We start from the raw sequence: 9477 nt of genomic DNA, 5'->3' as shown, positions 1-9477 counted from the left end.
ACGCGCCACCGCTGCCAAAAATGCTGTCGCACCATTTGCCAACGCGATAAGCGATTTATCCGAATATCCTCTAAACTTGGATGATTATAACTATTCAGTGGTTGACCAATAAGGAAATGTCCCGGTGTTAGTGGTTGCAGATCATTGAGGTCATTGGACATAGGACTTATGGGGCGTGAGTTTAAAATGGCTTCAATCTCAGTCACCACGGTGGACATCTCATCATAATTGAGTGAGGCATTGCCGATGATTCTTTTCATATGATATTTGGCGGACTTAATCGCTACCTCCCAAAGTCCTCCAAAATGAGGGGCGTTAGGAGGAATGGTTTTCCATTGAATATGAGTTTCTATAAAGAAGCCATTCAATTTAAGCCGAGCTTGTTCTTCGGTAAAAATTCTGTGCAACTCATTGAGCTCACGAGAAACTCCAACAAAATTCGTACCATTGTCCGAGTACACACAAGAGATCCTTCCTCTTCGCGCCATAAATCTTTTAAACGAGCCTAAGAAAGCCTCCGTAGACAAGTCAGCCACCAATTTCATATGCACAGCCTTAGTTGAGAAGCATATGAAAATACATATATACACCTTGATTAGCTTAGCATTACGTATGAGAAACGGGCCGCCAAAGTCCAGACCGCAATGAGCGAATGGATGCGATGGAGTTACTCGCGCCCTAAAAAGATCACTTATGATTGTTTCCGACAAGACAGGTTTCGATTTGAAGCACACAACGCAATTCCTAATAATATTGCGGGTGGTTGATTTAACCGACATTGGCCAAAATTTATTTCGAACCGCGTAGATTGTGGCCTGAATTCCGGGATGAAGATTTTTAATGTGTTCATTGCGTATGATTAACTTTGTAATTGTATGATTCTTAGACAGCAAGATCGGATGTTTAGCTTTGTGTGGAATAGCTGCATTTTTTAAGCGACCGCCTACCCGTAACAAGCCATCCTTGTCTAAGATAGGACTAAGAGACAATAATTTACTCGTGTTAGATATCACTCCCGTTTTTTGCAAATGATGCAAATCCTGACCAAAGTGCTGTTGTTATATGTACTTGCACACAGTATATAATGCATAATTGTATTCTTGCGTTGTTATTAATCCACCACGCCTTTCCGATGCAGTTTTGCAATAATTAACAAATCTAAAAATGTATGCTATTACTCTTATCAGCTTATCAAAATTCGAATATCTAACAATCAGGTTGTCTAATATCTCCGAATCTTGTTTCGTAACATGTATGTTAACCTGTAATTGTTCAGGTAAATATTCTGGCTATCGTGCTTGACAATTAGGCCAGTCTCTTTCATTTAAACTTAACCAATCTGATTCGTTCCACCATAATCTTGACCTTATTAATTCCTTAGGAGCTACACCGCGAGAAATTAAGTCTGCGGGATTAGAATCAGTAGAGACGTGATGCCAATTAGCTATTTCGGTTAAGCCTTGAATCTCTCCAATGCGATTAGATACAAATACTCCAAATTTGAAAGAACGCGCTCTAATCCACGATAACGCGATGGTAGAGTCAGTCCAAAAAAAGATCTTATTCGGTTGTATAGCGATTGACTTGAGTATCTTATGCTGCAATTGAGATAACAAAAGAGCGGCACACAATTCTAAACGTGGTAGTGAAACCGTCTTTGTTGGAGCGACTCGCGATTTTGATGCTAAAAGCCGCGTTTGAAAACAGCCCTGCGCATCGCATTTTCTGATGTAATAACACGCGCCATACGCGCGTTGACTGGCGTCTGAGAATCCGTGGAATTGTACCTCTAAAGTATTAACAGTAAATCCTATCATGTGTGGAATGCATAATTCGGATAATTCGAACATTTGCTTCTTATAGTCTGTCCAGCGTGAGTGCATGTCCATTGGCACTGAAGCATTCCAATCTAATTGCAACTTCCATAATTCCTGTATCATTAATTTAGCAAGGAAAATGACCGGGCCGAGTAATCCCAACGGATCAAACAAGCGAGATATTTCAGCTAGCATACTTCTCTTAATAATGGTCGCATGTGTACTTTTTGCATTAAACGTATAACGAAAAGAATCTTCATGAGGATTCCACTGCAATCCTAATATGCGAGTTTCATAATCCTCAGTTATGGGAATGTATCCCTGCCCGCCTGACTGTGAAGTATCCTCTAAAAGTTCTTCACAATTAGAGAACCATTTGTCTAGTTTGAAGCAACCCTTTGACATTATGGCGTTAATTTGATCGCGTTTAATCCTTGCTTCGCCTAAAGAATATGTACCTGTCAACAAGTCGTCAACATAAAAATCATTAATTATTGCCTTTGAACCTATGGGAAACTCATATTGATATAATTCGGCCAAGTATTTTAGACATCTGGTCGCTAAATAGGAGGCGGACGATGTGCCATAAGTCACTGTACGCAACTCATACGTGGAAACAGATTCAGTGGTATTTTCCCTCCACAGTATGCATTGTAATGATGTTTGCTCGCTATTAATCAGTATTTGTCGGTACATTTTCACTATGTCAGCAGTGAAAACGTATTTAAACGTGCGAAATCTAGCTAACGTGCGAAATCTAGGTAAACAAGTCTGATTGTACTATTGGGCCTACTCTTAAAATATCATTCAGAGATACACCACTGTCTGTCTTGCAGGATCCATCAAACACCACCCTTAATTTGGTAGTGGTGCTAGTTTCCTTGAACACGCAATGGTGAGGTAAATAAACTAAAGGCCTAACGCCATCGTCACTGGGGTTAATCTTTGAACGCATATGTCTGAGCCTTGAATATTCCCGCATAAAATTCGTATAATTAATTCTTAATTTCTCATTGTGCTTGAAACGTCTTTCTAGATTGTGCAATCTCCGTAATGCTATTGTCTTCGACTCCCCAAGCTGTTGCGTGCCGTTGCTTATGATTGGCAAAGTAACAATTAATCGACCTTCCCCATCTTTTGCAACAGTATCTAAAAAATGCTCCTCGCATTCGCGATCATTTATTGACAGGGTAGCATGGCTCGACGTGTCATACTCTAAAATGTTCCAAAATTTTGTTAAAGCTTATTCGAGCTGATTATTTGAAATATCTGTATTTGTTGAACAATTGTTCACTAAAATTTGAGAGCCTCTATTCGATAAGTACCTGTTATTGATGAACCCAGCAAGGATCCAACCGAGCTGTGTTTTTTGTATTGTCGGATGACTATTCGAAGATTTAATTTGACCTATGCACATTAATCGCCAAAATGTGTCAGCGCCTAACAATAATTGAATTGTCGCTGGAACATTGAATTGTGGATCAGCAAGTTTGATGTTTTTTGGAATTTCCATAGCTCGTTTGCGTATATGTGATTTGTGTATTGGAATCGAATCGGTAATTTTTTTCAGTTACTATACACTCTATGACAGCTTGAAATTTGTTTACGCGGGATTGAATTTTAATGATGGCTATTTCATTCGCATTGCTTACCATCTGATTTATTCCCACTATGGATATGTGACGTTGCTTCGTTTTTATCTTTAACTGAGATAAAGATCCTCGAGTGATAAGATTGACCTGAGACCCACTATCCAATAACGCTTTACAAGATACCTTTGCTCCTGTTAGGTTGAATGCGTTAACTAATGCTGTAGATAACATAATATAATTTCTATTAGAATCATTGATGTTATGAAAAACAAATATCTCAGAATTTGAGGGCTCAGAAGAAGTAGCTAGTGGTGCATCATCTTTGGTGTGCACCTTAGATGTGTTTTGCTTATTTATGTGCAAGAGCGTGCTGTGCTTCAAACCGCAGGTCCTACATGAACTTGAAATACATTGTGTAGCAATGTGATCTTTGAGACAATTCACACATAGTTAACGTTTCCTTATTTCCTCTATCCTACGCTATATCGGTAATTTGAGGAATGGTTGGCAAAAGTAAATAAGATGATTCTTATTGCAAAAGTGACATTTTGAATTTACCGATGCTGTACAACTGATGGCTGACTTGCGTGACAGCGAATTGTTAATTTTAATATTTGAGGTGGCTGCATTCTCCTTGGTAATGATTGATTCTAACGTTTGACATTTTTTTAATAAAAATTCTATTAATTGATCAATTTTAGGTAATTCGTTCGAGGATAAGGTATCTTCCCAATCACGAAATGTTGTGGGATCGAGCTTGTTCCCTAAGATGTGAATAATTAAATCGCCCCAGTTATCTACAGGACGTTTAAGAGATTTTAATGCGTTTATATGTTTTATCGTAATGTTAACTAAGTTTTTCAATTCCGAATGATTTTTTCTTTTTATGGGAGGAATCTCGAGTATCGATTGAATATGCACCCGGACAATGACTCGAATTTTGTCATATCGTTCTTCTAGAATGCGTCAAGCAACCGCAAAATTTTCTTCAGATAGATCTAATGATTCGATTGCATCTGCTGCGTCACCTGTTAGTAATGTGCGCAAATATTGGAACCTTTCAATATCCGTCAAATTATTATTTCCTAAAATCATAGTGGCGAACATTTCAGAAAACGGAATCCACTCTGAGTATTTGCCTGAAAAGATCGGCAAATTTAATCTCGGAAGTTTAATACGTGAACTTTCTTGAATTGGCTGCTCATTGTTGGCAATGTTGATTGTACGCGGTTGCTGAAGATTTTGATCTCCCTTAAATCCTTTAATTAAGTTACGCATTAGAGTCATTAGATCAAAATATGCTGCTTCGAACGTGTCACGTTCATTCGATTCAAGATTTGGTTCCTTTGACTCAATTTGAGACTGAATGTCATCGTATGTATTCCAACAGACTTCCAGTTTGTCTTTTCTGAGCTGCAATTGAACACATGTATCATGATCTATATCGTGAATCGAGTCAACGTAAGTCCTTAACCGTGTACATGAAGCCTTTACTGATCTTCGTTTAGCCTTTAAGGTATCGAGATCCATACTAGTAGGATATTAATTCAAAGACGAAAGAATAAGCTATTGACACTACAATTGTACATACGCTTACGCTACTTACTATTACTATAATGACAGCAGTTCCTTGAATGATGGTCGCCGTTGGCCGCTAACCTCTCTGCTATCCTTCGTTGTGCTCGCAATCCTCCTTGAAGACGAGAAACATCGATGAATGGCTCATTGACGGCGCAGTACTCGATAAGACCTTGCGAGGCTCCCGAACGAATATTAGCTATTGCTAAGATGCGAGTCCTCCCAGTAATAATGCCCGTCAAAATGGCCCGTGAATTCATGCGAATTCTATCGAACACGCTGAGAACGTTCTCTCTGCCGAAAGCGATGAATGCGGGAATATCCCAAACCTCGATGTACCTTAATCGTGTGGCTGGACCGTTCTCGAATCCAACATGGCGTGAATCCGGCTCGAAGGACCAAGTATTTGTTGAGAAGTTCAGGCTTCTTACTGTCGCATAGAGACAGTCACCGGGAACTCATTCCACATGAGCACCGCTTCTTGATTGTTTGGTCCAATGAAACACGACGTTAGGTTTATAATGGCTTATATTCAAGGCTGAGAAATAACTGGTTCAAGAGCTTATACAGAGAGAAGTGATGCAGAGCTCAAGTTCGGTTCGTGACTGACTTCCCACGCTGCGCATGCATGAGACATCCGACCGCGCACGAGACACCCGAACACGCACGGAGATAAACGAAAGACGCGAACAGTAAAGCGTCTTCTACAATGGCAGTAGGAGTACTGGATGAAGGGAGTAGTTGTAAGACGTAGACTGTAGGTTTAAGGCTTCCTTACGCCCGAGTGTCTACAATAGGGTGTAGCAAGAATTACAATGAGCCAATTAGCATTGACGAAAGTTATTTATTTGTACAACGTGAAAACATTACGGTATAGGGTAAATGTATCAATGCCCGGATATGTACTCATCTCCGGACATTGTTATTATTTTTATATTTGAATATGAATATTTCAACTTTCAACGTACAATACTGTGACGTGGCAGCCATGGAGGCGCCCGTCTCAAGAACCCCGTACCGATTAGTGGAGAGAATGTTTATCGCGTGCCGTGTCGCTAACGGTTTTTCGAGACCTTGCCGAGTATCGCGTTCCGTCGGATTGTTTGTTGTGAAAATTTAGAACAAAGCGAAGAAGCGATTTTTGCGAGCGGAGCAGATGCGAAGGTCAGAGCGTCCCGAATTTTGTGCCCCTCGACGCCCCTTGCCGGCCACCAGGACGAGGAGCGGAGGACATCGAGGGAGGATGCAGAGGACGACAAAGAGCGAAGCTCTGCTCAGGTGAATCGCACTCTCGTACTTTGGCGACACAAAATTATTATCGAAAATTATCGGACGCTCAGCAATAGAAAATATTCTATTGCTGAGAAATTATCGTAGTCATAATACAGTATCGCGTTTAGACGGATCAACTGTATTTACTTTCAGCGAAGCAGCCGTCACGAGAAACCCGGCAGGAAAAAACGGGAGAGCCGAGAGAGACAACCAAGCGAACTCCCGATGTCAACAACGTCTCGAGACGAAAAGCGTCTCGAGACAATGGTACCGAAATCTGCCGATTCCCGACTACCGACGACCCCAGGACGAGGGGGTAGCGACGAGGGAGGATCCACGAGGATACGTGATCCTCCCAGAGCCGATCAGCTGTTAGCCTTACCTCGACCGTTGCCGCACACAGACGCGTCAAAATTATCGTTCAAACCGTGAGTGAGAGAGAGAAAAGAGAAAGCAGAGAGCGAGAGAGAGTGAGAGTGCGGAGCGAGAGCGGACGGAGAGAGAGTGCGGAGCGAGAGCAAACGAGGAGAGAACGTCTCCGACTTTAATTTAACACGAGCTACCGGTCCCGACGGTTCCGGGACGCGCATCTTTTGTGATAAGTATTTATTCTCGCGCTTATCGAGGTGGTGCGGCCTTTCCGTACCTGGCGCCCAACTCTCGCGAAAATCTTTGTGGCGTGTCCGGGAGCCGACGGCAATTTGCAGACGCGGCGAACAGGCGACTGTTTGCCGTCGCTCGCGAGAAGTTCCGCTCGCGAGTACCGTCGCAATACATACGAGTACATATTGGTATACATACATTTAATATTTATATTTAATGTACATTGAACGATAAAATATTTAGAGAAATATTCAAAATAATAAGAACGGAATTAAGTACATGTCCGAGCATTGGTACATTTATAGTAGCTAAATATTGGAGAATGGAAAGAACAGTAATGGATTTGCGAAAAATTGGAGCTGTGTTGTTCGTAATGGTATGGAGTCAGCTTCTGACTATTCAAAGGCGTATAGCTAAGATGAGAAATTATATTGGTCGGAGGTGGTGGATACGTCCCGTGAATAGGCGCAGACATGATCAAGGTTTTAACCTGAACCTACTTCGTGAGCTTACTGTTAATGATCATGAAGAATTTTTCGGATATACTCGAATGTGGCCAGAGCAATTTGAATTCTTACTTAATTTGGTGAGTCCATACTTAATAAAACGTAGTATCCGAAAACCTCTTTCACCTAGACTTCGTTTGACCTTAACATTGACGTAAGTATAAATAAACTCTGCATTTTAAAAATTAAACATATACTTTCTATATGATATTAATTAATATTTTTTTTATGTAGATATCTTGCTCAAGGAGAAAGCATACGGACAAAACATCTGGAATTCAGAATTGGTAAATCTACAGTCTGCAAAATAGTGCCAGAAGTTTGTTGTGCTATATGGCATGCTCTGCAACCTATTGTGCTTCCCAAAATGCTGAGGGCTGGAAAAAAAATAAGCGAAGAATATATGCTAAAGTGGCAATTTCCTAACTTTTGGCGCTCTTGATGGTAGACATATGGAAATCGAGAAGCCTCCATGTTCTGGATCACAATATTACAACTATAAGAAATTCTTTAGTATTGTGTTGTTGGCGCTCTGTGATTCAAATTACAAATTTACATGAGTGGATATTGGACAGTTTAGTGAGTAATAATCATCTTTTCTTTTAATAACTGATAGGAAACAAATTAATAGTAAATGTTGTAATGGAGTACATTTGATGTAATTTACAGGTTCTATCAGTGACGGTGGTGTGTGGAGAAACTCAGAATTGGCTGCAGATCTTGCTTCTGGTGATGCTGAACTTCCACCACCAAAACCTCTGCCAGGAAGAGATATTCCCTTCCCGTATCTCATTGTGGCTGATGAAGCCTTTCCTCTTAGCACATATATTATGCGCCCTTATGCAAAACGCAATGGATTAACAAATGAGCAACATATTTTCAACTACCGGCTCAGTAGGGCTCGCCTCTGCATAGAAAACACATTTGGCATATTAGTGTCACGCAGGCATATTTTGCACAAACGTTTGCGTTTTTCTGTAACAAATGCAGAAAAGATTTTCAAAGCTCTTGTTTGCCTGCACAACTTCATTATGAGCTCTAATAATCATAATTATCAATCTGCCTTTCAATATTGCCCTCCTGATTGGCTCGATGTTGAGAACGAGGATGGGATTATTCATGATGGTCGTTGGAGAATTATTGGCCCTGGTCAATTTTTTCAAACGTTGGGTAGGACTGGAGCTAATCGAGGTGGCTCAGTGTCGGAAGGTATGCGCAATTATCTGAAAGAGTACTTTGTGTCTCCAGTTGGAGAAGTACAAACACCCTGGCAGTATGTGAGAGCTTTCAGAGGTCAAATAATTAACCCTCTGGCGTAGTTATCACAACCCGAGAAAAATGAACATAAGATCATAAATGATTATACAATTATATCCGAAACTTGATACGATTCTATATGCGTATATATTTAATCAAATGTTTTATATAATTACATATGATCTTATGTCTTATATGATATTATATAAATGTAAGTCTCATTTTCTCTCGGAAAGTTTTCATTCCTCTGTGATGATAATACTGTATTTTTTATATTTTTGATAAATGTAATTATTTTGTTTTATATTCCATATGTAAGAAAAGCATACTACGTGTAATATAATGTTAATAATTTTTTACTTAGTTCTTCCTTTGAATGTTGCGCTATTTGGCTGTGAAAATAGCATAATAAATATTTTTAAAACTGATAATTTTGTTCATAGATTTGTCAGTAAAGAAAGATTTAATAAAATAAACGATTATAAAAATATTTATCTTTTTATTTTCCTCCAAATCACAAAAGAACAACAGTTTTGCTTTGGTATATAGTGTAAGATATAACAAAAAATACTTATGTGCTTCTAAGAAAAATAAGTTAATGTCAGACGAAACATTTACATTTAACGTAATGTATTTTCTTATTTTAAAATAAGTAATATGTTTATAGTATTTTATTTTAATACATAGTTTGTTCAAAGTTCAACAAACAACTATTTTCACGTTATTCCTTATAGTAATAATAAAAAATATCTTATACATATATATATAAACAAAAAATATTTCTTTCCATTTTTGAATAAAATTATCATATTAATTATAATTATTCGTAATACAATCACAGTATATATATAT

Source organism: Odontomachus brunneus, unplaced genomic scaffold, assembly GCF_010583005.1.
Source record: "Odontomachus brunneus isolate Ranch 3 - 2012 unplaced genomic scaffold, Obru_v1 Obru_scaffold_278, whole genome shotgun sequence".
In the NCBI taxonomy this organism is placed as follows: Eukaryota; Metazoa; Arthropoda; class Insecta; order Hymenoptera; family Formicidae; genus Odontomachus; species Odontomachus brunneus.
This window is presented reverse-complemented; position numbering follows the sequence as displayed.